The 26,738-nt window shown below is 36.6% G+C and overlaps 1 non-coding gene across 1 annotated transcript; it reads left to right on the top strand.

The window, feature by feature from the left end:
- Nucleotides 1–8,101: 8,101 nt before the first annotated feature.
- LOC130942564 (small nucleolar RNA R71) lies at nt 8,102–8,209 on the top strand. Its single transcript, XR_009071132.1, has one exon. It is a non-coding gene; the product is annotated as a small nucleolar RNA R71 (small nucleolar RNA).
- The last annotated feature ends 18,529 nt before the right edge of the window (nt 8,210–26,738 follow it).

Raw genomic sequence — 26,738 nt, 5'->3', positions numbered from 1 at the left:
TTTTATTTATTTTATTATATAAGAAAAATAATTTTCAAAATAATAAAATTAAATAAAATAAAAACTAAAATAAAAAATAAAAATAAAAAATTTGAAAATAGTTTATGAAGATTTTTGAAAAAGTGAGGAGAGAGAAAGTGGTTAGGATATTTTTGAAAAAGATGTGATTTTTTTTAAATTCTTAAAAGGATAAGATTTTGAAAAATTTTGAAATTGAAATATGAATTTTTATAAAAAATTTCGAAAAAAATTGTTTTAAAAAAATAGTTAGAAAAAAATAATAATTTTTTTTTAATTTTATTATGAAAGAGAAAAACACACAAAAGACACAAGACTTAAAATTTTTAAATCCAATGCTCCTTGTTTTCGAAAATTTTGGAGGGAAAACACCAAGGCACACCAAACTTAAAAATTTTAAGATCAAAATACAAAGAAGACTCAAGAACACTTTGAAGACTCACAAGAATAACAAGAACAAAAGGAAGAACACCAAACTTAAAATTTTTAGAAAAGCAAAAATAAATTTTTGAAAATTAAAGAAAATTAACAAGAGAACACCAAACTTAAAGTTTGGTGCAAGATTTAATCAAAGAAAAATTATTTTTGAAAAAAGTTTTAAAAAGAAGATACCCAATTGCCAAGAACATAAGCCAACGCTCTAGCCAACTGAGCTATAAATTTAACGTGCTTTAAAAAGGTATTTAATAAATAAAATTTTTTGAAAACTAAAAAATTTGAAAATGCACAAGAAAAATAAGAAAAGACACAAAACAAGACAAACCAAATATCAAACAAGAAAAATTGACAAAAACAATTTGAAGATCAAGGAAGAACAAAGAACATGCAATTCGAAATTTGAAAGACAAAGAAAAGCATGCAATTGACACCAAACTTAAAATATGACACTAAACTCACACAAAAGACTCCCAGAAAAATTAAAAACTAATAAAGAAAAATAATATTTTTGAAAGATTTTTAAAAGGAATAATAGAAGATAAACCGTCAGTTGTTCAAATTTGAACAATCTCCGGCAACGGTGCCAAAAATTTGGTGCACGAAAAATACACTCACACTATGTAATTCCGCACAACTAACCAGCAAGTGCACTGGGTCGTCCAAGTAATACCTTACGTGAGTAAGGGTCGAATCCCACGGAGATTGTGGGCTTGAAGCAAGCTATAGTTATCTTATTATTCTTAGTCAGGATACCGATAGGGTTCTTTAGTTTCAGTTGTAAAAAGTAAAAGAGCATGAAATTAGTAATTGTTACGCAGTAATGGAGAATATGTTGGAGTTTTAGAGATGTTTTGTCTTCTGAATCTCTGCTTTCCCCCTGTCTTCTTCTTCACGCACGCAAGGTTCCTCCTATGGCAAGCTGTGTGTTGGTGGATCACCGTTGTCAATGGCTACCATCCGTCCTCTCAGTGAAAATGGTCCAAATGTGCTGTCACCGCACGGCTAATCATCTGTCGGTTCTCGATCATGTCACTACGCCCAACACTCGCGAGTTTGAAGCTCGTCACAGTCATCCAATCCCTAAATCCTACTCGGAATACCACAGACAAGGTTTAGACTTTCCGGATTCTCAAGGATGCTGCCAATGGATTCTAGCTTATACCACGAAGATTCTGATTAAGGAATCCAAGAGATATTCATTCAGTCGAATGTAGAACAGAGGTGGTTGTCAGGCACGTGTTCATAGATTGAGAATGGTGATGAGTGTCACGGATCATCACCTTCATCATGGTTAAGTACGAATGAACATCTTAAAGAGAAACAAGCGTGTTTGAATGGAAAACAGAAATAATTGCATTAATTCATCGAGACGCTGCAGAGCTCCTCACCCCCAACAATGGAGTTTAGAGACTCATGCCGTCAAAGAGTACAAAATTCGGATCTAAAAATGTCATGAGGTATGGTGCACGAAATTGTGATCACTACAACTTCGCACAACTAACCAGCAAGTGCACTGGGTCGTCCAAGTAATACCTTACGTGAGTAAGGGTCGATCCCACGGAGATTGTTGCTATGAAGCAAGCTATGGTCACCTTGTAAATCTTAGTCAGGCAGACTCAAATATATGATGGTGATGGACGAAAATAACATAAAAGGTAAAGATAGAGATACTTATGTAATTCATTGGTAGGAACTTCAGATAAGCGCATGAAGATGCCTTCCCTTCCGTCTCTCTGCTTTCCTACTGCCTTCATCCAATCCTTCCTACTCCTTTCCATGGCAAGCTTATGCAAGGGTTTCACCGTTGTCAGTGGCTACCTCCCATCCTCTCATTGGAAATGTTCAACGCACCCTGTCACGGCACGGCTATCCATCTGTCGGTTCTCAATCAGGCCGGAATAGAATCCAGTGATTCTTTTGCGTCTGTCACTAATGCCCCGCCCTCAGGAGTTTGAAGCACGTCACAGTCATTCAATCATTGAATCCTACTCAGAATACCACAGACAAGGTTAGACCTTCCGGATTCTCTTGAATGCCGCCATCAGTTCTCGCCTATACCACGAAGACTCTAATCTCACGGAATGGCTGGCTCGTTTGTCAGGCGAGCACTCAGTTGTCAGGCGATCAACCATGCATCGTGTTATCAGGAATCCAAGAGATATTCACTAGAGCCTTGATTGCTTGTAGAACAAGAATGGTTGTCAGTCACCTTGTTCATGAGTGAGAATGATGATGAGTGTCACGGATCATCACATTCATCAAGTTGAAGAACAAGTGATATCTTGGACAAAGAACAAGCGGAATTGAATAGAAGAACAATAGTAATTGCATTAATACTCGAGGTACAGCAGAGCTCCACACCTTAATCTATGGTGTGTAGAAACTCCACCGTTGAAAATACATAAGAACAAAGTGATCATTGGTTTCGGCCCCAGAGAGGGAACCAGAAGAACCAAGATCTGATCTAAGAACTAGATGTCCGAAGATTCCTAGATGTTAAATACAATAGTAAAAGGTCCTACTTATAGAAAACTAGTAGCCTAGGGTGTACAGAGATGAGTAAATGACATAAAAATCCACTTCCGGGCCCACTTGGTGTGTGCTTGGGCTGAGCAATGAAGCAATTTCGTGTAGAGACTCTTCTTGGAGTTAAACGCCAGCTTTTATGCCAGTTTGGGCGTTTAACTCCCATTTGGGTGCCAGTTCCAGCGTTTAACGCTGGGATTTCTTGAGGTGACTTTGAATGCCGGTTTGGGCCATCAAATCTTGGGAAAAGTATGAACTATCATATATTGCTGGAAAGCCCAGGATGTCTACTTTCCAACGCCGTTGAGAGCGCGCCAATTGGGCTTCTGTAGCTCCAGAAAATCCACTTCGAGTGCAGGGAGGTCAGAATTCAACAGCATCTGCAGTCCTTTTTAGTCTCTGAATCAGATTTTTGCTCAGATCCCTCAATTTCAGCCAGAAAATACCTGAAATCACAGAAAAACACACAAACTCATAGTAAAGTCCAGAAAAGTGAATTTTAACTAAAAACTAATAAAAATATACTAAAAACTAACTAGATCCTACTAAAAACATACTAAAAACAATGCCAAAAAGCGTACAAATTATCCGCTCATCACAACACCAAACTTAAATTGTTGCTTGTCCCCAAGCAACTGAAAATCAAATAAGATAAAAAGAAGAGAATATGCAATGAACTCCAAAAACATCTATGAAGATCAGTATTCATTAGATGAGCGGGGCTTTTAGCTTTTTGCCTCTGAATAGTTTTGGCATCTCACTTTATCCTTTGGAATTCAGAATGATTGGCTTCTTTAGGAACTCAGAATCCAGATAGTGTTATTGATTCTCCTAGTTTAAGTATGATGATTCTTGAACACAGCTACTTATTGAGTCTTGGCTGTGGCCCAAAGCACTCTGTCTTCCAGTATTACCACCGGATACATACATGCCACAGACACATAATTGGGTGAACCTTTTCAGATTGTGACTCAGCTTTGCTAAAGTCCCCAATTAGAGGTGTCCAGGGTTCTTAAGCACACTCTTATTGCCTTGGATCACAACTTTATTCTTTCTTTTTTTTCTTTCTTTTCTTTCTTTCTCTCTTTTTTTTTTGTTTGTTTTTTTTTCTTTTTGTATTCACTGCTTTTTCTTGCTTCAAGAATCATTTTTATGATTTTTCAGATCCTCAGTAACATGTCTCCTTTTTCATCATTCTTTCAAGAGCCAACATTCATGAACCTCAAATTCAAAAGACATATGCACTGTTTAAGCATACATTCAGAGAACAGAAGTAATGCCACCACATCAAAATAATTAAACTATTATAAAATTCAGAATTCATGCAATTCTTTCCTTTTTTCTCAATTAAGCACGTTTTTATTCAAGAAAGGTGATGGATTCATAGGACATTCATAACTTTAAGGCATAGACACTAAAGACACTAATGATCATAAGACACAAACATGGATAAACATAAGCATAAAATTCGAAAAACAGAAGAATAAAGAACAAGGAAATCAAGGAACGGGTCCACCTTAGTGATGGCGGCTCTTTCTTCCTCTTGAAGATCCTATGGAGTGCTTGAGCTCCTCAATGTCTCTTCCTTGTCTTTGTTGCTCCTCTCTCATGATTCTTTGATCTTCTCTAATTTCATGGAGGAGAATGGAGTGTTCTTGGTGCTCCACCCTTAGTTGTCCCATGTTGGAACTCAATTCTCCTAGGGAGGTGTTTACTTGCTCCCAATAGTCTTGTGGAGGAAAGTGCATCCCTTGAGGCATCTCAGGGATCTCTTGATGAGAGGGGTCTCTTGTGTACTCCATCCTTTTCTTGGTGATGGGCTTGTCCTCATCAATGGGGGTATCTCCTTCTATGTCAACTCCAACTGAATAACAGAGATGACAAATGAGATAAGGAAAGGCTAGCCTTGCCAAGGTGGAAGACTTGTCCGCCACTTTATAGAGTTCTTGGGCTATAACCTCATGAACTTCCACTTCTTCTCCAATCATGATGCTATGAATCATGATGGCTCGGTCTAGAGTAACTTCGGACCGGTTGCTAGTGGGAATGATTGAGCGTTAAATGAACTCCAACCATCCTCTAGCCATGGGCTTGAGGTCATGCCTTCTCAATTGAACCGGCTTGCCTCTTGAATCTTTCTTCCATTGTGCGCCCTCTTCACATATAACTGTGAGGACTTGGTCCAACCTTTGATCAAAGTTGACCCTTCTTGTGTAAGGATGTTCATCTCCTTGCATCATAGGCAAGTTGAACGCTACCCTCACACTTTCCGGACTAAAATCCAAGTATTTCCCCCGAACCATAGTAAGATAATTCTTTGGATCCGGGTTCACACTTTGATCATGGTTCTTGGTGATCCATGCATTGGCATAGAACTCTTGAACCATCAAGATTCTGACTTGTTGAATGGGGTTGGTATGTACTTCCCAACCTCTTCTTCGGATCTCATGGCGGATCTCCGGATATTCACCCTTTTTGAGTGAAAAGGGGACCTCGGGGATCACCTTCTTCAAGGCCACAACTTCATAGAAGTGGTCTTGATGCACCCTTGAGATGAATCTATCCATCTCCCATGACTCGGAGGTGGAAGCTTTTGCCTTCCCTTTCCTCTTTCTAGAGGTTTCTCCGGCCTTGGATGCCATAAATGGTTATGGAAAACGAAAAAGCAATGCTTTTATCACACCAAACTTAAAAGGTTGCTCGTCCTCGAGCAAAAGAAGAAAGAAGAGAGTAGAAGAAGAAGAAATGAGGAAGAGGGCGATGGTAGTGTGTTCGGCCATGTATGGGTGGGTTTGGGAGGGAAAGTGGTTTGAATTTGAAGGGTGAGGTTGGTGGGAATTTATGAAGGATGGATGTGAGTGGTGAAGAGAAAGATGGGATTTGATAGGTGAAGGGTTTTTGGGGAAGAGGTATTGAGGTGATTGGTGAATGGGGGAAGAAGAGAGAGGGTGGTGGTGGGGTAGGTGGGGGTCCTGTGGGGTCCACAGATCCTGTGGTGTCAAGGAAAAGTCATCCCTGCACCAAATGTTGCTCAAAATCACGTTTTGAGCCATTTCTGGCGTTAAACGCCGGGCTGGTGCCCATTCCTGGCGTTTAACGCCAGGTTCTTGCCCTTTTCTGGCGTTTAACGCCAATCTGGTGCCCCTTTCTGGCGTTAAACGCCCAGAATGGTGCCAGACTGGGCGTTAAACGCCCAACTGCTAGGCTTACTGGCGTTTGAACGCCAGCAACATCTTCCTCCAGGGTGTGCTGTTTTTCTTCCTATTTTTCATTTTGTTTTGCTTTTTCATTGATTTATAACTTCTTATGATCATCAACCTACAAAAAACATAAAATAACAAAAGAAAATATATAAAATATAATCATTGGGTTGCCTCCCAACAAGCGCTTCTTTAATGTCAGTAGCTTGACAGATGGCTCTCATTGAGCCTTACAAATGATCAGAGCAATGTGGGAACCTCCCAACACCAAACTTAGAGTTTGAATGTGGGGGTTCAACACCAAACTTAGAGTTTGGTTGTGGCCTCCCAACACCAAACTTAGAGTTTGACTGTGGGGGCTCTATTTGTCTCTGATTTGAGGGAAGCTCTTCAAGCTTCATCTCCATGGTGACAGAGGGATATCCTTGAGCCTTAAACACAAAGGATTCTTCATTCACTTGAATGATTAGTTCACCTCTATCAACATCAATCACAGCCTTTGCTGTGGCTAGGAAAGGTCTGCCAAGGATGATGGATTCATCCATGCACTTCCCAGTCTCTAGGACTATGAAATCAGTAGGGATGTAATGGTCTTCAACTTTTACCAAAGCATTCTCTACAAGTCCATGAGCTTGTTTTCTTGAATTGTCTGCCATCTCCAATGAGATTCTTGCAGCTTGTACCTCAAAGATCCCTAGCTTCTCCATTACAGAGAGAGGCATGAGGTTCACACTTGACCCTAAGTCACACAGAGCCTTCTTGAAGGTCATGGTGCCTATGGTACAAGGTATTGAAAACTTCCCAGGATCTTGTCTCTTTTGAGGTAATTTCTGCCTAGACAAGTCATCCAGTTCTTTGGTGAGTAAGGGAGATTCATCTTCCCAAGTCTCATTTCCAAATAACTTGTCATTTAGCTTCATGATTGCTCCAAGATATTTAGCAACTTGCTCTTCAGTGACATACTCATCCTCTTCAGAGGAAGAATACTCATCAGAGCTCATGAAAGGCAGAAGTAAGTCCAATGGAATCTCTATGGTCTCATTTTGAGCCTCAGATTCCCATGGTTCCTCATTGGGGAACTCAGAGGAGATTGGTGCACGCCCATTGAGGTCTTCCTCAGTGGCGTCCACCTCCTCTCTTTCCTCTCCATATTCGGCCATGGTTATGGCTTTGCACTCTCCTTTTGGATTTTCTTCTGTATTACTTGGGAGAGTACTAGGAGGGAGTTCAGTAACTTTCTTGCTCAGCTGACCCACTTGTCCTTCCAAATTCCTAATGGAGGACCTTGTTTCAGTCATGAAACTTTGAGTGGTTTTGATTAGATCAGAGACCATTGTTGCTAAGTCAGAGGTATTCTGCTTAGAACTCTCTGTCTGTTGCTGAGAGGATGATGGAAAAGGCTTGTTATTGCTAAACCTGTTTCTTCCACCATTATTATTATTGAAACCTTGTTGAGGTCTCTCTTGATTCTTCCATGAGAAATTTGGGTGATTTCTCCATGAAGAATTATAGGTGTTTCCATGGGGTTCTCCTAGGTAATTCACCTCTTCCATTGAAGGGTTCTCAGGATCATAAGCTTCTTCCTCAGATGAAGCTTCCTTAGTACTGCCAGGTGCATTTTGCATTCCAGACAGACTTTGAGAAATCAAATTGACTTGTTGAGTCAATATCTTGTTCTGAGCCAGTATGGCATTCAGAGTATCAATCTCAAGAACTCCTTTCTTCTGACTAGTCCCATTGTTCACAGGATTTCTTTCAGAAGTGTACATGAATTGGTTATTTGCAACCATTTCAATTAGCTCTTGAGCCTCTGTAGGCATCTTCTTCAAATGAAGAGATCCTCCAGCAGAGCTATCCAAAGACATCTTGGATAGTTCAGAGAGACCATCATAGAAGATACCTATGATGCTCCATTCAGAAAGCATGTCTGAGGGACATCTTCTGATTAATTGTTTGTATCTTTCCCAAGCTTCATAGAGGGATTCTCCATCCTTCTGTCTGAAGGTTTGGACTTCCACTCTAAGCTTACTCCATTTTTGAGGTGGAAAGAACTTTGCCAAGAAGGCATTGACTAGCTTTTCCCAAGAGTCCAGGCTATCTTTAGGTTGTAAGTCCAACCATATTCTAGCTCTGTCTCTTACAGCAAAAGGGAATAGCATCAGTCTGTAGACCTCAGGGTCAACCCCATTAGTCTTGACTGTGTCACAGATTTGCAAGAACTCAGCTAAAAACTGATGAGGATCTTCCATTGGAAGTCCATGGAACTTGCAATTCTGTTGCATTAGAGAAACTAATTGAGGCTTAAGCTCAAAGTTGTTTGCTCCAATGGTAGGGATAGAGATGCTTCTCCCATAGAAGTTGGGAGTAGGTGCAGTAAAGTCACCCAGCACCTTCCTTGCATTGTTGGCATTGTTGTTGTTTTCGGCTGCAATGTGTTCTTCTTCTTTGAAGAATTCGGTCAGGTCCTCAACAGAGAGTTGTGCTTTGGCTTCTCTTAGCTTTCGCTTCAAGGTTCTCTCAGGTTCAGGGTCAGCTTCAACAAGAATGCCTTTGTCTCTGCTCCTGCTCATATGAAAGAGAAGAGAACAAGAAAATGTGGAATCCTCTATGTCACAGTATAGAGATTCCTTGAAGTGTCAGAGGAAAAGAAAAATAGAAGAAGGAGGTAGAGGAATTCGAACTTGATTAGATAAAGTTCGAATTGTGCATTAAGAATGAGTAGTACTCCATAAATAGAAGGATGTGAGAAGGAGGGAAGAGAATTTTCGAAAATTAATTAAAAAGATGTCAAAAATATTTTAAAAATTGATTGATAATTTTCGAAAATTGAAAGTGGAAAAGAAATCAAGTGATTTTTGAAAAAGATTTTGAAATTAGAAATCAAAAAGATTTGATTGAAAACTATTTTGAAAAAGATGAGGTTAAGAAGATATGATTAGTTTTAAAGAGATGTGATTGAGAAGATATGATTTGAAAACAATTTTAAAAGATATGTTTTGAAAACAATTTTAAAAGATTTGATTTTGAAAATTAGTGACTTGCCTAACAAGAAAAGATATGATTCAAACATTAAACCTTTCTCAACAGAAAAGGCAACAAATTTGAGATGTTCAATCAAATCGTTAATTGTTAGTAAGTATCTTTAAAAAAAGGCAAGAAATTGATTTTGAAAACATTTGATTGAAAAGATATGATTTGAAAAAGATTTGATTTTGAAAAACTTTGAAAATTTGAAAAAAAAATTTGATTTGAAAACAAAATCTTCCCCCTAGCACCATCCTGGCGTTAAACGCCCAGAATGGTATACATTCTGGCGTTTAACGCCCAAAATGCACCCTTTTTGGGCGTTAAACGCCCAACCAGGTGCCCTGGCTGGCGTTTAAACGCCAGTCTGTCTTCTTCACTGGGCATTTTTGAATGCTCAGCTTTTTCTGTATAATTCCTCTGCAGCATGTTCTGAATCTTCAATTCTTTGTATTATTGACTTGAAAAGACACAAATTAAAAATATTTTTGGATTTTTAATAATCAAAATGCAACAAGAATCAAATAACAATGCATGCAAGACACCAAACTTAGCAGTTTGACACTATATGAGACGCATAAACACTCAAGCCAAAAGAATTCAAAGATCAGAGTAAGAAATCATCAAGAATTACTTAAAGATCCTTAAGACACATGAATGAATGCATGCAATTGACACCAAACTTAAGATGAGACACTAGACTTAAGCAAGAAACATCAAATATTTTTGGTTTTTATGATTTTTTTTATTTTTTTGTGTTTTTCGAAAATTAAGTGGAAAAAGATATCAAAATTCTTAATGAGAATTCCAGGAATCAGTGCAATGCTAGTCTAAGACTCCGGTCCAAGAATTAGACATGGCTTCACAGCCAGCCAAGCTTTCAAAGAAAGCTTCGGTCCAAAACACTAGACATGGCCAAAGGCCAGCCAAGCCTTAGCAGATCACTGCTCCAAAAGCAAGATTGATAAAAATCATCAAGCTCTTGTGATGATAAGTTGAAACCTCGGTCCAATGAAATTAGACATGGCTTCTCAGCCAGCCAGATTTCAACAAATCATCATGAAACTCTAGGATTCACCTTCAAGAATTTCGAAAAAAAAAATACCTAATCTAAGCAACAAGATGAACCGTCAGTTGTTCATACACAAACAATCCCCGGCAACGGCGCCAAAAACTTGGTGCACGAAATTGTGATCACTACAACTTCACACAACTAACCAGCAAGTGCACTGGGTCGTCCAAGTAATACCTTACGTGAGTAAGGGTCGATCCCACGGAGATTGTTGCTATGAAGCAAGCTATGGTCACCTTGTAAATCTTAGTCAGGCAGACTCAAATATATGATGGTGATGAACGAAAATAACATAAAAGGTAAAGATAGAGATACTTATGTAATTCATTGGTAGGAACTTCAGATAAGCGCATGAAGATGCCTTCTCTTCCGTCTCTCTGCTTTCTTACTGCCTTCATCCAATCCTTCCTACTCCTTTCCATGGCAAGCTTATGCAAGGGTTTCACCGTTGTCAGTGGCTACCTCCCATCCTCTCATTGGAAATGTTCAACGCACCCTGTCACGGCACGGCTATCCATCTGTCGGTTCTCAATCAGGCCGGAATAGAATCCAGTGATTTTTTTGCGTCTGTCACTAACGCCCCACCCTCAGGAGTTTGAAGCACGTCACAGTCATTCAATCATTGAATCCTACTCAGAATACCACAGACAAGGTTAGACCTTCCGGATTCTCTTGAACGCCGCCATCAGTTCTCGCCTATACCACGAAGACTCTGATCTCACGGAATGGCTGGCTCGTTTGTCAGGCGAGCACTCGGTTGTCAGGCGATCAACCATGCATCGTGTTATCAGGAATCCAAGAGATATTCACTAGAGCCTTGATTGCTTGTAGAACAAGAATGGTTGTCAGTCACCTTGTTCATGAGTGAGAATGATGATGAGTGTCACGGATCATCACATTCATCAAGTTGAAGAACAAGTGATATCTTGGACAAAGAACAAGCGGAATTGAATAGAAGAACAATAGTAATTGCATTAATACTCGAGGTACAGCAGAGCTCCACACCTTAATCTATGGTGTGTAGAAACTCCACCGTTGAAAATACATAAGAACAAAGTGATCATTGGTTTCGGCCCCAGAGAGGGAACCAGAAGAACCAAGATCTGATCTAAGAACTAGATGTCCGAAGATTCCTAGATGTTAAATACAATAGTAAAAGGTCCTACTTATAGAAAACTAGTAGCCTAGGGTGTACAGAGATGAGTAAATGACATAAAAATCCACTTCCGGGCCCACTTGGTGTGTGCTTGGGCTGAGCAATGAAGCAATTTCGTGTAGAGACTCTTCTTGGAGTTAAACGCCAGCTTTTATGCCAGTTTGGGCGTTTAACTCCCATTTGGGTGCCAGTTCCAGCGTTTAACACTGGGATTTCTTGAGGTGACTTTGAATGCCGGTTTGGGCCATCAAATCTTGGGCAAAGTATGGACTATCATATATTGCTGGAAAGCCCAGGATGTCTACTTTCCAACGCCGTTGAGAGCGCGCCAATTGGGCTTCTGTAGCTCCAGAAAATCCACTTCGAGTGCAGGGAGGTCAGAATTCAACAGCATCTGCAGTCCTTTTTAGTCTCTGAATCAGATTTTTGCTCAGATCCCTCAATTTCAGCCAGAAAATACCTGAAATCACAGAAAAACACACAAACTCATAGTAAAGTCCAGAAAGTGAATTTTAACTAAAACTAATAAAAATATACTAAAAACTAACTAGATCCTACTAAAAACATACTAAAAACAATGCCAAAAAGCGTACAAATTATCCGCTCATCACAACACCAAACTTAAATTGTTGCTTGTCCCCAAGCAACTGAAAATCAAATAAGATAAAAAGAAGAGAATATGCAATGAACTCCAAAAACATCTATGAAGATCAGTATTCATTAGATGAGCGGGGCTTTTAGCTTTTTGCCTCTGAATAGTTTTGGCATCTCACTTTATCCTTTGGAATTCAGAATGATTGGCTTCTTTAGGAACTCAGAATCCAGATAGTGTTATTGATTCTCCTAGTTTAAGTATGATGATTCTTGAACACAGCTACTTATTGAGTCTTGGCTGTGGCCCAAAGCACTCTGTCTTCCAGTATTACCACCGGATACATACATGCCACAGACACATAATTGGGTGAACCTTTTCAGATTGTGACTCAGCTTTGCTAAAGTCCCCAATTAGAGGTGTCCAGGGTTCTCAAGCACACTCTTATTGCCTTGGATCACAACTTTATTCTTTCTTTTTTTTCTTTCTTTTCTTTCTTTCTCTCTTTTTTTTTGTTTGTTTTTTTTCTTTTTGTATTCACTGCTTTTTCTTGCTTCAAGAATCATTTTTATGATTTTTCAGATCCTCAGTAACATGTCTCCTTTTTCATCATTCTTTCAAGAGCCAACATTCATGAACCTCAAATTCAAAAGACATATGCACTGTTTAAGCATACATTCAGAGAACAGAAGTAATGCCACCACATCAAAATAATTAAACTATTATAAAATTCAGAATTCATGCAATTCTTTCCTTTTTTCTCAATTAAGCACGTTTTTATTCAAGAAAGGTGATGGATTCATAGGACATTCATAACTTTAAGGAATAGACACTAAAGACACTAATGATCATAAGACACAAACATGGATAAACATAAGCATAAAATTCGAAAAATAGAAGAATAAAGAACAAGGAAATCAAGGAACGGGTCCACCTTAGTGATGGCGGCTCTTTCTTCCTCTTGAAGATCCTATGGAGTGCTTGAGCTCCTCAATGTCTCTTCCTTGTCTTTGTTGCTCCTCTCTCATGATTCTTTGATCTTCTCTAATTTCATGGAGGAGAATGGAGTGTTCTTGGTGCTCCACCCTTAGTTGTCCCATGTTGGAACTCAATTCTCCTAGGGAGGTGTTTACTTGCTCCCAATAGTCTTGTGGAGGAAAGTGCATCCCTTGAGGCATCTCAGGGATCTCTTGATGAGAGGGGTCTCTTGTGTACTCCATCCTTTTCTTGGTGATGGGCTTGTCCTCATCAATGGGGGTATCTCCTTCTATGTCAACTCCAACTGAATAACAGAGATGACAAATGAGATGAGGAAAGGCTAGCCTTGCCAAGGTGGAAGACTTGTCCGCCACTTTATAGAGTTCTTGGGCTATAACCTCATGAACTTCCACTTCTTCTCCAATCATGATGCTATGAATCATGATGGCTCGGTCTAGAGTAACTTCGGACCGGTTGCTAGTGGGAATGATTGAGCGTTGAATGAACTCCAACCATCCTCTAGCCATGGGCTTGAGGTCATGCCTTCTCAATTGAACCGGCTTGCCTCTTGAATCTCTCTTCCATTGTGCGCCCTCTTCACATATAACTGTGAGGACTTGGTCCAACCTTTGATCAAAGTTGACCCTTCTTGTGTAAGGATGTTCATCTCCTTGCATCATAGGCAAGTTGAACGCTACCCTCACACTTTCCGGACTAAAATCCAAGTATTTCCCCCGAACCATAGTAAGATAATTCTTTGGATCCGGGTTCACACTTTGATCATGGTTCTTGGTGATCCATGCATTGGCATAGAACTCTTGAACCATCAAGATTCCGACTTGTTGAATGGGGTTGGTAAGTACTTCCCAACCTCTTCTTCGGATCTCATGGCGGATCTCCGGATATTCACCCTTTTTGAGTGAAAAGGGGACCTCGGGGATCACCTTCTTCAAGGCCACAACTTCATAGAAGTGGTCTTGATGCACCCTTGAGATGAATCTATCCATCTCCCATGACTCGGAGGTTGAAGCTTTTGCCTTCCCTTTCCTCTTTCTAGAGGTTTCTCCGGCATTGGATGCCATAAATGGTTATGGAAAACGAAAAAGCAACGCTTTTACCACACCAAACTTAAAAGGTTGCTCGTCCTCGAGCAAAAGAAGAAAGAAGAGAGTAGAAGAAGAAGAAATGAGGAAGAGGGAGATGGTAGTGTGTTCGGCCATGTATGGGTGGGTTTGGGAGGGAAAGTGGTTTGAATTTGAAGGGTGAGGTTGGTGGGGATTTATGAAGGATGGATGTGAGTGGTGAAGAGAAAGATGGGATTTGATAGGTGAAGGGTTTTTGGGGAAGAGGTATTGAGGTGATTGGTGAATGGGGGAAGAAGAGAGAGGGTGGTGGTGGGGTAGGTGGGGGTCCTGTGGGGTCCACAGATCCTGTGGTGTCAAGGAAAAGTCATCCCTGCACCAAATGTTGCTCAAAATCACGTTTTGAGCCATTTCTGGCGTTAAACGCCGGGCTGGTGCCCATTCCTGGCGTTTAACGCCAGGTTCTTGCCCTTTTCTGGCGTTTAACGCCAATCTGGTGCCCCTTTCTGGCGTTAAACGCCCAGAATGGTGCCAGACTGGGCGTTAAACGCCCAACTGCTAGGCTTACTGGCGTTTGAACGCCAGCAACATCTTCCTCCAGGGTGTGCTGTTTTTCTTCCTGTTTTTTCATTTTGTTTTTGCTTTTTTCATTGATTTTGTAACTTCTTATGATCATCAACCTACAAAAAACATAAAATAACAAAAGAAAATATATAAAATATAATCATTGGGTTGCCTCCCAACAAGCGCTTCTTTAATGTCAGTAGCTTGACAGATGGCTCTCATTGAGCCTTACAAATGATCAGAGCAATGTGGGAACCTCCCAACACCAAACTTAGAGTTTGAATGTGGGGGTTCAACACCAAACTTAGAGTTTGGTTGTGGCCTCCCAACACCAAACTTAGAGTTTGACTGTGGGGGCTCTATTTGTCTCTGATTTGAGGGAAGCTCTTCAAGCTTCATCTCCATGGTGACAGAGGGATATCCTTGAGCCTTAAACACAAAGGATTCTTCATTCACTTGAATGATTAGTTCACCTCTATCAACATCAATCACAGCCTTTGCTGTGGCTAGGAAGGGTCTGCCACCGTTGAAAATACATAAGAACAAAGTGATCATTGGTTTCGGCCCCAGAGAGGGAACCAGAAGAACCAAGATCTGATCTAAGAACTAGATGTCCGAAGATTCCTAGATGTTAAATACAATAGTAAAAGGTCCTACTTATAGAAAACTAGTAGCCTAGGGTGTACAGAGATGAGTAAATGACATAAAAATCCACTTCCGGGCCCACTTGGTGTGTGCTTGGGCTGAGCAATGAAGCAATTTCGTGTAGAGACTCTTCTTGGAGTTAAACGCCAGCTTTTATGCCAGTTTGGGCGTTTAACTCCCATTTGGGTGCCAGTTCCAGCGTTTAACGCTGGGATTTCTTGAGGTGACTTTGAACGCCGGTTTGGGCCATCAAATCTTGGGCAAAGTATGGACTATCATATATTGCTGGAAAGCCCAGGATGTCTACTTTCCAACGCCGTTGAGAGCGCGGCAATTGGGCTTCTGTAGCTCCAGAAAATCCACTTCGAGTGCAGGGAGGTCAGAATTCAACAGCATCTGCAGTCCTTTTTAGTCTCTGAATCAGATTTTTGCTCAGATCCCTCAATTTCAGCCAGAAAATACCTGAAATCACAGAAAAACACACAAACTCATAGTAAAGTCCAGAAAAGTGAATTTTAACTAAAAACTAATAAAAATATACTAAAAACTAACTAGATCCTACTAAAAACATACTAAAAACAATGCCAAAAAGCGTACAAATTATTCGCTCATCAAGGTACAAAATAAGTCTCTAAAAGTTGTTTAAATACTAAACTAGTAACCTAGGTTTACAGAAAATGAGTAAACTAAGATAGATAGTGCAGAAATCTATTTCTAGGGCCCACTTGGTGTGTGCTGGGACTGAGACTTGAGCTTCTCACATGTCTGGGCTGTTTCTGGAGCTAAACGTCAGGTTGTAACCTGTTTCTGGCGTTTAACTCCAACTTGCAACCTGTTTCTGGCGTTCAACGCCAGAATACAACATGGAACCGGCGTTAAACACCAGTTTACGTTGTTTATCTTCGCGAAAAGTATGAACTATTATATATTGATGGAAAGCTCTGGATGTCTACTTTCTAACCCAATTAAGAGCGCACCAATTGGACTCCTATAGCTCCAAAAAATCCATTCCGAGTGCAGGGAGGTCAGAATCGAACAGCATCAGCAGTCCTTTTTTAGCCTGAATCAGATTTTTGCTCAGCTCCCTCAATTTCAGACAGAAAATACCTGAAATCACAGAAAAACACACAAACTCATAGTAAAATCCAGAAATATGAATTTTGCCTAAAAACTAATAAAAATATACTAAAAACTAACTAAAACATACTAAAAACTATATGAAATTACCCCCAAAAAGTGTATAAAATATCCGCTCATCACTTATCATCAAAACTTCCTCAGCTTCCTCGTTCATCCTGAAAAGAGAAGTCTGTAGGGGGGGTGAGAACCTAACCACATGGTCTTACCATGGATTTTCAGCAATTTGTTATAAGAAGATATTTAATAAGAAACTATTTTCAAGCTCAGTGATTATCGTTATCTTATGAATATTTTGAAAAAAAATCCGACGTTTACTTATCCAAATTCAAAGTTCTTTTCTTTAAATTATAAAAAATTCCAAAATTTAATAATACACCATAATATATTCAAATACAGCTCCCTGACCCAGAACAGAATCAAGTCACAGCCTCCTGCCCAATATAATATAATCAAACCTCGGCCCCCAGCCCAAACATAATCAACCTCGGCCTCCGGCCCAAACATAATTAACCACACTATCATCTAAGGCATCAATTCATTTACCAATACTCAATCTCAAAACAGAACCAAACACAGATACAAATAGTACAAGATAAACACATTTAAGGAGCAGTTACAATAAGTATTACAATTACCAGTTAATAACGGATAAGCAATTAGACAAATCAAAACAAATTCAAACTAAAAAAAACATGCAAATGCATATGATGCATGCTTGTCCTACAGCTGATGATATCTTTTATCAGTTATATAGCCAACCCGACATGTCCTGGTAGCTAACCTTGGACAGAAACACCCATTGCGGAGCAAGTAGGCCTGAGCCACAACCCCCTTGCTACTACCCGCTTAACCCAGAGCAAGTAGAATAAACCACTACTGCTGCTACTACCTAGGCGGGTGTTTAAAGACTCAACCTGGAGCAAGTGAAATAGTTCACTACTACTACTACTACCCAGGCGTCACATTCACCGACCTGGAGCAAGCAGGACGAACCATAATCCTTTCTGCTCCCCAGGTATCTCAATCAAATTCAATTTCATTTTCACATTCATTCTCATTATCATTCAATTATTCAAAAATTATACTAAAAAATCAATCTTTATTCTCACACTCATTCTCATCATACCTCTTATTACTTCCTTAAATAATTCAGATTCAAAACATAATTCATTCTTTTCTAAATAAATCAAACTCCAAAATGTAACCCTTTTCTTATTAACTACAAAAATCAAATTATAAAATCCTTAAAAATCTAAATCTTTCTAAATAACCATTTTAAACAAAGTCTCCAATTTTTATAAAAATTTAGGCAACGTCTCCTCTAAAATTCGGACTATGCCACCCTTATGGGTCTGATCAAAATCACATTTTTCAACCCATACCCAACTTGCTTTAAATATCAAATCTTTTTCAAAAATCAAATATTTTCAAAATTAAACTAAAATCCAACATTAAAATTCTTCCAGTAATTCAAGAAAAATCAATTCAACAATGACCAATTTAACAAACCAAAACAGCAAATTAGAATAACCAACTTCCTCAATAATTCAATAAATAAATTAAATAAATAATCACAGCCATTCAAACAGTTCAATTCAATTCATAAGAATCACGTAATTATAAAAATATATTTTTCATACTATTATCGACTTGTAACAACTCTTGAAAGTCAAAGGAATTTAAGAAAACGCCCCTACTTCAACTCGTCAAAACTCACAAAACCAAATGCATCAAAACCCAATTTTCCTCGTGGCCGGCAATAACCACAGCTTCGAACCATTTTTGGGGCAATAATAGTGACTTCAAACACAACATGCAAGCACTGATACTCAACCCTACTACACTTAGAAAGTAACAGAGAAACAAAACAGTAGCGACTCTGGTGACAACTCCATCAGCAGTCTTTTCGACCACCACGATCCAAACAACGGTGGCGGCAGCTCAACGGAACAACCACACGGCCCATGACAGTGGCAGTAGGGGACGGCAGCTCCAGGAAGACTCTGCATTGCATAATAGCTCGACAGTGCAGATATTGCGACGACGAGCTCCTCCTCCTCCTCCTCGCGGGCAACAGCACCGATGGAGGGCGCGGCAGTGGCAACATTGACATGCAAACGGCGGTGGCAGTCCTCTAGCCCCCTTCAGCTCACACATCTCCTCTCTCCCGTGACGGCAAAGTGACCCGACGGTAACAAAGACCAGCGTGACGAAGCCCGTGACAGTGTCAGCGTCTTCTTCCTCGGCTCTCTCGCGTGGCGGTTTAGGATAGATGGAAGACAAAACGGCGACGATGAAGCACGAATGCAGCAGCGGCTCTAGCCCACCAGCAACGCCTCCCTTGGATCTTCCTCTCTCTTTCGTTTCTCCCTTCTCTCTCTGCATGTGCGTATATGTTGTTCTTGTGTTGGTTTTGGGGAAGAAAAGGAAAGGGGGTGGCAGTGGGTGAGTGGCGGTGGCTAGGTTAGGGTTTTGTGTGTGTGTTTTGAAATAGGGTTAGGGTTGTGTTTTGGGAATTTAGGGTTTAGGTAGAGTATTAATTTAAAACCAATTTAATCCAATATAATTAAATTTAAGAATACTATATAGTTTATAAAATTATATTTAATTAAGTATTCTAATTTAAAATTAGAAACAAATAAATAAATGTTCTCTTAGTTCATAAAATTAATCAAAACTTTCAATTATTCAATTTTAAATTGTATAAAGCTCTCATTATTTTTTAATTCCTAATATGAAAATGCTCGATTATTTAGAAAATTTTATAAATCATAATAGATTTTAAACTTAAAGTATCATAAAATATAATTTAATTATTTTTAGGACAATAAAATTATCGACGAATATGATAAATTATAAATAACTTACTATTTAATTTTTAAAAATCCGAGGCCTTACTATTTAATTATAAATAACTCTCTTTTTCTTTCTCCCTCTTTCTTTCTTTTCTTTCTTCTTCTCAAAACCGTGTGTGTATGTGTGTTGGTGAGGAAGAGGGTGAGTGAAGTGAGTGAGTGAGTGTAAATGTGTTAGAGTTTGGGATGGTGTGAGTTAGTTTAGGTATTTTTATTAAAAATAGGGGTAGTAGCGTAATTTCATAAAATAATTAAAAAGATAGAATAATAATTAAAACCAAATTAAATATAAAATTTTCATCTTTAAAATACCTTTTAATTATAAAATTGTAAATTATTTTTAGTCAAATGCTAATTTAATAAAAATTAGAGATAAGTAAATTAATTTTCTTTTATTTATAAAATAAAGTTAAAAATCTAAATATTAAAATTAAGGCATATAAAAATACTCATTATTTTCAAATTATAAAAACTTTAAATTGCAAATAAGAATCCGTCCGATTTATATACAAAATCTCAAAAATATAATCTCAAGTAAATATAAACAATCATAAATAATTTATTAATAATTTTTTAAAATTCAATGTCTTATAAAAATGCATAATATAATTGAAAACTTTGATCTTTCTCTTGGTTCTAATTCTAAAAATTTTTCTATTCCTTTAATTTTTTATTTAATTCTCTCAATTTCTTAATATAATATCGTATCATATTTTTATTTTTCAATATATATATATATATATATATATATATATATATATATATATATATGGTAACTAATTTTTTTTAAATTCAATGTAAATATTCTAAAATCCAATTCAAATACCCATCGAATCATCCCAAATTATTAAGCTTTCTGGCCAATATTATCTAATAATATGTTGTAGATAATGTTTTCTAAAATTTTAAATTGCATAAATTCCAATGTATAATTTTAATCGTTAGCATAATTATATACATGTACAGATTCATAATATATATATATATATATATATATATATATATATATATATAGATTTTCTTTATTAAAGTATTACAAATTTGTAATATGTTCTTTTCAATAATTAAATTTAAAAATAGAAATGCTACTTAACCATTATTCACTCAGCCAATGTAACTAATTTATTTTTCTTAATTACTTTATATCCACTTTTTATATTTTTCATCAACTAACATCAACTCCCAAAATAATTGCTAATTGATTTAATTTATATTGATTTTTTATTTTTTTATATTATATTACTTTATATTATAATTTTTTATCAACTAACATCAAATCCCAAAATAAACACGTTTTAATATTTTTTTTTCTTTACTCAAATTCTGGTAACACTATTTTACTTTCAATTCTTTTTTCTTCATCTATATTGATCTATTAATATTCGTTTTAAAATCAGTCATTTTTAAAATTAAACACACATCATAATATGTCATATCATCGTATTTTACACATAACCTTACCCATACAATTATATTATATCTTGATTGCTTTTCTTAATTGTTTCTTTTTGTGAAAAGGATAAAATAAAATCTAATTGATCATATTTTTATTTTTTTCTATTATGTACCCAAGAATAATATTGATTTTTTCTTTAAATGGATATGTAGGAGAGGATCAATTCCAAAACACGAATTAAAATGTATTATATCACTAAGTTTCAGGCTCATTTTTTCTATTCAAACATTTATGTCAATAATTTTATTTCTATTATATATATATTGGTTTCATCCCTTAATTAATTATTTTTTTATAATTAAAATCCTTAATTTATTATTACATTTTCATTTTTTTAATTTTATTTCATGACTAATTCTTTCTTTAAATAAATGCATATGAAGAAAGGGATTCAAATACTTACTTGAGAATGTGCCTCATTATGGAATTATTTATTCAATTTTATATATTCAAAGCTTTATACTCATGATTGATTTATTCCCACTATATTTAGATTATATTCCTTGATTGATTCTTTTTATAAATAAAATCCCTAATCTCTATTTATTACATTTCAATTTTCATATTATATTAGACAATTGATTCTTCTTTTAAATCAATTAGTACGAAAAAATCAATCAAAAAATATTTAAATAAAAAAATAAAGTAATTACATTATAGTTTTTCAATTATATATTGTGATTGATTCATTCTTTAAATAGATATATAGATAGAACTTGATGATACGTCATTTTAAGTAATTTTTAGGATTTTTTTTTTTAGGTTTCTAATTATATTTCTTATGATTTGTAATAAAATTTTAAAAATAATCAAATATATGGAGTTGGGATAGTCTTTTTATATTTTCAGAAATTTTGAGCTTAAAAATTAGTAAGAATCAATGCTTTCTAATAAACAAAGCACAAAGAAAATAGAAGCATGGCCCGAGAAGCATAGCTTAAGGAACAAAAGTGTGCTTAAAGGGAAGGAAACTGGAGCCCAAAACATATACGCTTGGCGTACATGTCCACCAATATTGACCTATTCGCATTCCAGTGGTCATAACATGAGCTACAGAGGTCCAAATGAGGTGGTTCCATTTGCGTTAGAAAGCTAACGTCTAGAGTTTTAGAATGATATGCATATGTCTATAGTGGACATTTAGTTTCAGTTACGTACTACCATCATCTTTGACACATGAAAAAATAACTCCCCAGACAACTCAAAATGCAAGCATGGCATGTTCTAACTCTCAGGATGCAACAATTAAGGCTCAAACTTAATTATCCACATCATCAAAAGTATCAATCACGTTCAGAAGAGTTAAAAATCTAGAAAAAATTCTCTCTAAAAGCATAAGAGATTTGGTTGTTAAGAATTGATTTGAATTATCATTTTTTAATTTGAATTAAAATAGCTTATCTTTCTCTCCGAAAGATAAGTAGTTATCTTATCTCTCTTAAAGGTAAGATTAGTTTAGTTTTGAATTTGAATTCTAGAATTTAGTCTATAAATAAGTGAGCATAGCTCACAGAGGAGATCATCAAGTCCACAGACTACTTCTCTTCTTCCTGTTTTTCTTACTTTCTCATTGGTAACTAATTCTCTGTCAAAGGGTTAGGAGCTCTGTTTATGTTTTTTATGGATAATTAATCGAAGTTTATTTCATTTTGAAGTCTTGTATTGATCTATTTCATGATTGAGTTATTTGTTCTTCATTCAGATTAGTGGTACTGAAAGGTTTTCTAATATCTTTTTGAATTTTTTTATTATAATTGAAAATTTTGATATTTGAATTATAACTTGAAAACTCTTTCACATGACTATTTGAATTCGGCTTAGAATAATAGTTCAATTAGTGTGCGACACATACATAATTTTTAATCACTCTAATTCTGAATAAATGACATAATTCGGATTAGAACAACTTTTGAAAATCATGTTTTCTTTTAAGATTTAACTGGATAGGACTAGTTTGAATATGTGACATATAATTTGACCTAAGAACTATTTTTAAATGTTATTTAAATCTAGAATCAGTTTTTGTGTTTAGTCTCTTGATTAATCAAAGTGATGCCTAATTAATGCTTGAGAATTGAGGAGTCAAGGAATTGGAAATTAGTTACTAAATATTTTGTCGTGAAAGATCTTTGCAAACTTTCAGATAAACAAACAAGATAAGTTATTCTAAGAGCATAAGCATCTTCAAAGTCCCTGACTCTCATTATCAATGTCTTCTCTCTATTCATCATTCAAACTCACTATCCTTGACATCCAAGCAACCAACATCTCAAGATTCTCAGCAAAATTCCAAAATTTTCTCTTGCCCTCTTTGATCATCAATCAGGTGCAATTATTCTAATTAGGCTTTTAATATAATATTTGCTTGTTCAATCCTTTAATCCTCATGGAAATAACATCCACTCATCGTGGTATTACTTGTGTGATCCAGTGCACTTGCCACTATCTATTATTTTCGATTTTCGCTGTCAGGAATTAATTGAGATTGACAACATACGACGTCTAATTAAGTCTTAATTTAGATCATGTTTACTGTCTTGATTTTTTTCACATTCTTTCTTTCTTTTCTTTTATTTTACAATTATTTTTATTTATTATTTTTTATCTAAATCTTTTCTATTCCTTTTTCTTTAGTTTTGTTTTTCTACAATTTTAACATTCGTTTTTACTTTCTTTTAGTTTCTTTATCTTGTTGAAATTCTTTTTTCTCTTTATTTCTCTTTTATTCCACAAGGTACGCTTACAAAAAAAAATAATCCTGTTTACGTTATTATTTTATTCTATTCCACGTTCTTTTTTAGTTTTTCTTCCCTTCTACTTTCTTTTTTTGTATAATTTTTGTCTAAAATTAAATTCTATTTTATTTTTTTTACTCTTAATTAGTCTAAATTACTTCTTTTTCCTATTTATTCCATATTTTTTCCTCTGTCCCTATTTTCTTTTAATATTTTTTTTAATTCCTTATTCTATTTAAATTACTTATTTCTCCTCTTTATTCCACAAGGTGCATTTAATCTTGTTTTAATTATTGTCTTGCATACAAGAAGGAGGAGATTCCACACTCCACTATCATTCTAAGATAGAGTTAACTCTATTCCGATTAAGAAAAAAAGCAAGATCTAGGAGACAAGAAGAAGAAAAAATGGCAAACAATCAAAACAATGCAAGAAGGACCCTGGGAGATTATAACACACTTACCTCTGATAGTTATGAAGTTAGCATAGTAAGGCCCACAGTTCAAGCAAATAACTTTGAACTCAAGTCTTCGCTCATCCAACTAGTACAAAGAGATCAATTCGGAGGCAGTCATTAAGAGGATTTGAACATCCACATAAAAAATTTTCTGTAGCTGCGTGACACTGTGAAAAGTAATGGAGTTAGCCCTGAAGCTATCCAACTAAGACTATTTTCCTTTTTTCTGAAAGATAGAGCCACATAATGGCTCCAATCACAACTCTTGAGCAGCATCACTTCATGGAAGGATCTAATTAGTAAATTCCTAACTAAATGCTTTCCACCTCAAAAGCTGGCCCGGTTAAGGAATAACATCAATTCATTATCCCGAAAGGAGGGTGAGTCGCTCTATCAAACTTGGAAAAGATATAAAGAGATGCTTAGAAGATGTTCACATCACACTTTTTCTAAATGACCTCAAATTCAGACCTTTTATGATGGTATTTCTCAAACTTCGACGGCAATAATTGACTCCTCAGTTGGGGATTCTCTTCATAGAAAGACACCTGAAGAAGCACTAGAATTAATAGAGACAGTGGCGGCCAACAATTTTATGTATTCATCTGAAAGAGCCACTAAAAAGGGTGCAATGGCACTATATACCATAGATACTCTCATAGCACAGAGCGAGACGATGGCTAAACAAAAATAGTCATTCACAAAACAGATAGAGCAGAATCAAGTAGCAGCCATCAAAAGCCAAGTTTGATGTGATATGTATGGAGGAGAACATCTAGGTAAATAGTGTGATTTATACACTGGGGGCCATTCAATCTATGAGCAAGTAAATTTTATGGGACATTCTTCAACAGAAAAGAACAATCTTTTTTCCAAAACTTATAATCCTGGTTGGAAGAATCATCCCAACTTTTGCTGGAGTAACCAATGACAAAGAGACTTCAACAATTCATATCAACCAACCAACCATCAAAAATCACGTCTCAAGTTTATGGTGGAAAAACTATCTCAAGCCACTGAGGTCTTCATGCAAGAATCAAGGGAAATCTCCGAAATCAAGAACCATCTATAAAAAATCTAGAGGTGCAAGTAGGATAGATGACCAAGCAATTAGCAGAAATGGGCAATATTTTCTTTCTTAGTGACACCATACTAAACCTTAGGGAAGAATGTAAAGCCATCTCCTTAAGAAGTGGAACAATAATCAATAAAGTGCTCCCCAATAAAAACAAGAAGATAATCGAAGACCCTCCAAAAGAACAAAGGGAGGAGAACTCATAGGAAGCTCCTATATCTACAGAATTTAAAACAGACAAAGTAATCCTATGAATCAAGAATCCCATACCCTCAGAGGCTAAAGAAGTAAGATTAAGAGAAAAACTTTTCAAAATTCTCAGACGTCTTTAAGAAGTTATAAATCAACATTCCATTTGTTGAGGACCTTGAATAAATGCATCTCTATGCCAAATTTATGAAAGAACTGTTGACCAAGAAAAGATCATATTAAGAAGATGAGAAAGTAATTCCCACCAATGAATGCAGTGCTATCATTCAAAGAAATCTACCACAAAAATTAAAGGATCGAGAAAGCTTTCAGATCTCTTGCACTATTAGAAACATCACCATTGGCAAAACTCTTTGTGACTTAGGAGCTAGTATCAGTCTGATGCCCTTATGTATGGTAAAGAGGTTGCAGATTGAAGGGATAACATTGACCAAGATTTCGGTACAACTAGCCCATCGATCAATAAAATTTTCACATGGGATAGTAGAAAATTCATTGGTCAAGGTCAGAAAATTCATTTTTCCTACTGATTTCATAGTTCTTGACATGGAAGAAGATGATGACGCTTCAATCATCCTAGAAAGACTATTTTTAGCCACTGGATGGACACTTGTTGATCTTGAAAGAGGAGAGCTCACACTAAGAATTCATGAAGAACAAATGGTCTTGAACGTCTTTAAAGCCATATAATATCCAAGCGAATCAGAAGAAGCGAAAGATTGCATGTTCATTGATTTGGTTGATACTCTAGTCCAAGAAACTGTGGACGATAGAATCCTTGAAGACCCTTTATATCCCAAGGATTTTAAAGATAAATAGGAGCCAAACAATTCAAATGACACTAGGGGAAGCTATGAGATACCCCAACCACCAACCTAAAGGATTCAATATAATGTCAAGCTAGCGACGATAAAGAAGCGCTTGTTGGGAGGCAACCCAACCATGGTTAGTATTTCTTTTTTCATTCGTGTTTCTTTTTGTTTAAGAGGTCTTAGTCATCATCATCATCTTCTTCTTCCCCTTCACCTTCCTCTATTGCATACATATTTTCATACTTTTGATTTACGTTTATAAAAAAATTCCACAACATTTAGGTTATATCATGTTCTTTTCTTCCTTATGCATGTATGCTTTTATCCATAATTTACACTTGTCATCAAGATTCTGTAAATATCTGAGTTTGGTGTTGGTTGTAAAACCCGGTTAATTAACGGCTAATTAACCCATAAATGAAAATTTATTCTAGAAAGTCTAAAATGTAATTTTTATGGCTTAATATGATAGAGGAGGTTGAGACGAGAATTTCGGTACCAATTTTATAGAATTCAGACCAAGATTGGTCCGAACGGGCCAAATCGGGCCAACCGGACCCAAAGTGGGCCCTTGGCCCAACATAACTAAACCAAAACCCTAGTTTTCAGCACTCTCTCTCCTCACTTATCACTCAAAAATGCTGAAATGGAGGCCATGGAGGGGAGAACTCTCTCTCAAGTTCTTTCTCTCACTTGATCTTCA

This window comes from Arachis stenosperma, chromosome 7 (genome assembly GCF_014773155.1).
Source record: "Arachis stenosperma cultivar V10309 chromosome 7, arast.V10309.gnm1.PFL2, whole genome shotgun sequence".
NCBI classification, from domain to species: domain Eukaryota; kingdom Viridiplantae; phylum Streptophyta; class Magnoliopsida; order Fabales; family Fabaceae; genus Arachis; species Arachis stenosperma.
Note: the sequence above shows the minus strand (reverse complement) of the source record. Positions and strands in the feature narration are given on the sequence as shown.